The 3441-nt window shown below is 39.9% G+C and overlaps 1 non-coding gene across 1 annotated transcript; it reads left to right on the top strand.

Annotated features, from left to right (window-relative positions):
* Positions 1–1037: 1037 nt before the first annotated feature.
* On the top strand, positions 1038–1143 carry LOC132634443 (small nucleolar RNA R71). The gene has a single exon (XR_009580165.1). It is a non-coding gene; the product is annotated as a small nucleolar RNA R71 (small nucleolar RNA).
* The last annotated feature ends 2298 nt before the right edge of the window (positions 1144–3441 follow it).

Here is a 3441-nt window from a genome sequence, read left to right as displayed (position 1 = left end):
GGGACTTTCTCCTCTGTTTCTTCCTCCACAATAACATCAAATACATCAGGTTGTGCCTCTTCTTCAATAATTGGCTCTAGATCTATCACCTTTTTATCAGCTCCTCGATGTATTTTTCCACTTCGGGTGCTAATAGCAGCTACATGCTCCGCGGAGTTTACCCTACTACCTTTCGGATTTGGAACTGTATCACTTGGTAGTTGTCCACGTTGAGGAGTATGCACTTCTCTGGAAAGGTCTCTGAATTGCGATTCAAGCTTCTGAATGGCAGCTGAATGAGATAGTTGAACCTGAGACATTTCCTTTATTGTACTCTCAGTTTTGTCCTGATTCATTAGCATTTTCTGCATCATACTTTTCAGCTCCGCAGAATCATTAGCAGCATTACTAGCAGAGTTGCTAGATGAATTGTCTCTCCACTGTTGGGAACTTTATGCTTGCCCCCTGGTGGAATATAGGGGTTAGTGCTATTGTTGCCATAATTTTTGTTATTGTAATTCTCTTGATTTGGATTTCCCTGATCATTTCTACTATAATTGTTCGCTTGCAATTAGTATTGAGGCTTTTGCCATGGGTGATGGCCCGGACCATGATAATTTTTCCTTTGATAACCCCCTTGCGAGTTGTTGACATAATTAGCATCTTCATAATGTTGTTGCCCATCTTGGTACATCCCCTCAGGGACTTGATACATCCCCTGTGGATGAGGTGGTAACTCCTCAACAACATTTACCCATTGTGCATCCTTTTCTTCCAACTTCTTTGATAATAGATCCACTGTGGTTTGCAATTGAGCAAAGGCATGATCTCTCTCATGGTTTTATTTTACAACAACAGCTAGTGATGGACTACTATAAGAGAGACTCTCACTATCAATTGAATGCCAAGCTTGATTGTGGGTGGTGAGTTTATCAAGCAAACGGGTGATGTTAATAAATGACTTGTCCATGAAGCATCCTCCCGCGGCAGTATTGACAGCAATCTGATTCATTGTATCTAAGCTCTTGTAGAATTTCTCGGTAAGAATACCATCCGAAAACCCGTGAGTTGGAGATTGAGCTAGATAGTCCTTGAACCGCTCCCATGCCGAATATAATTGTTCCTCCGGGAGCTGTTTGAACTCAAAAATCTTATCTCGAAGTTCAGCCTTTTTGCTCGGTGGGAACCACTTCTTCAGAAATGTATTGGCTAGCTCGCTCCAGGTATGAATAGAATTGCTGGGAAGCTTTTCATACCATTCCCTTGCTTGGCAAGCCAAGGAATATTTAAAGACCCGTAACCGAAGTGTATCAGCAGAAACAACACCTTGGGATTGTTGAGCACACACGTGCAGGAAGTTCTTCAAATGTCGGAGTAGACAATCCTTTGAAGAATTTCGGAAATAGCCTTCAAGTTTCAGCAGCTGATAGATAGAACTATCAATTTTGAAAGTAGTATTTCCAGTCCTAGGAGGGACCACAGCAGAAGCATAATCAGCTTCATTGATGAAAATTCTGCAAATATATTCTCATCTTCATCCTCTTCTGGTGCAGGTGGGTTCACTTGGAGTCCACCTTGGTTTCCTTGATTTCGATTCTGTCTTCCTGCCATGTTCACCTAGTTCACCACAACAGCAAACAAGGTGTGATGGAATAGAAAAAGTTTTAAAGAAGAATACGCAACAATCAGTAATTTCAAAACCGTATTCCCCGGCAACGGCGCCAAAATTTGATACGCTCAAATTACATGTATGAGTGGCGTAAAGCGATCGTTGTCAAATATAATAACCCAAACAAAGTTGGGGTCAAAACCCACAGGAAATATGGAGAGAAAAGGGTACTAATTGTATGTGATACCAGTCTTTAATGACTTTAATCCTATTCCGAATAGTTTGAAATATTTGTTGTGTAATGTAATTGAATACTGTGACTTGAATTGTACTTAATGCGAGAGGGAGACTAAGGTTGTGTTCCCCACTTTGATTAGATATTATGCTTCAGGTTTCAATGTGATATACTTCTAATGGTTGTTCTAAGAGCATGTACTTGATCTCTTAAGGACTTCCTAATGTTTTCCAACAGTTAGGCCGTATTTCTTCTTTATGATTTTTTCAAATGTAAAAGAGTTGAACTCGAAGAGCGGCCAATAATTCCAATTAGACTTGTTCTTATCCCTAAGTTAGTCTATTAAACGAGGGTTAACGCCCCGAGTCATTGTTATTCAATCTTACTAATACTAACTCTCTTTCCCCAGAAAAGTTAGTATAATGGCTTAGGCTAATGCTTGCAATCATTACCCAATGCTAACGCACAAAGATAGAATAAATACCAACAACCATTATGCATATATCAATAGTAGAAACCCATTCACATAATACCCATCACGGGGTCCACAACCTTAGAACTAAAATTAGCTACTCACCATTTTGGTTAACAAAGAAAGCTTAAAAGTTAACATAATATACTTACAATGCTAATACAATATGGAATGAAGGTGAAGTTGGTGCTTTAAATGCTCCAACCACTTCACAAATATCCAAGGTTTAAAGTTAATGTTCCAAAAGATCAGAATGAATGTTAAAAACCTAACTTTAAGTATTTATAGGGCCAAAAATCGCGCCAAAGTTCTGGAAAAAAATACCCTTTCGCGGCATCGTTACGGACCGTAACACACGTTACGGTTCGTCCTTCGGTTCCGTCCTTTGTCAACTTGATATAAGTCAACCGTTACGGCTTCTTGCAATGGACCGTAACACAGGTTACGGTCCGTATCTTCTAGCGGATCTTGGCTTCAGTGTTTAGTGGCCAATGCGTTACGCCATGATGTTACGCCTCGTAACCTGCGTTACGGACCGTCCTTCTGGGCGTAACATGTGACACTACTTAGGCTTCTTACTGGAAATTACGGTACACGTTACGGCCCGTAGCATGAGTTACGGACCATCCTTTATAGCGGCACGTATCTAGATCTTCCTCTCTGGGTACGAATCACGTTACGGTCCGTAACTCGAGTTACGGACCGTCCTTTTGCTCCAAGTTTTTCATTTTTCAGCATTTCTTATCATTTTTGTTCCTTAGTCAACCAACCCTACAAAACACCAAAATAACATAAGAAACGATGTAAAAACACTTAAAAACAAGCAACACTTCTAGTGAAAAAGACATAAAATGTGCCAAAATTCATGGCACATCACTATCCAAAATGTATTTCAGTAAGAGTGAATCAGTCTCTAATATAAAAGTGTATACATGTTGATATAGACAGTATCTTGCAGCTTTAAGAAGAGCCATAGCCTCACTTTCAATATTTGTACTATCCTCTATTTCTTTTGCCCTTGCATACACCAGATCTCCTTTAGAATCTCTCACACAAAATGCAAATGAGCTTCTCCCAGGATTCCCCCTAGTGTGATAAGTATTGCACTTCAAGCATTCATCAGGAGGTAAGTTCCACCAAACCTTA

This window comes from Lycium barbarum, chromosome 3 (assembly GCF_019175385.1).
Source record: "Lycium barbarum isolate Lr01 chromosome 3, ASM1917538v2, whole genome shotgun sequence".
Lineage (NCBI taxonomy): Eukaryota > Viridiplantae > Streptophyta > Magnoliopsida > Solanales > Solanaceae > Lycium > Lycium barbarum.
Note: the sequence above shows the minus strand (reverse complement) of the source record. Positions and strands in the feature narration are given on the sequence as shown.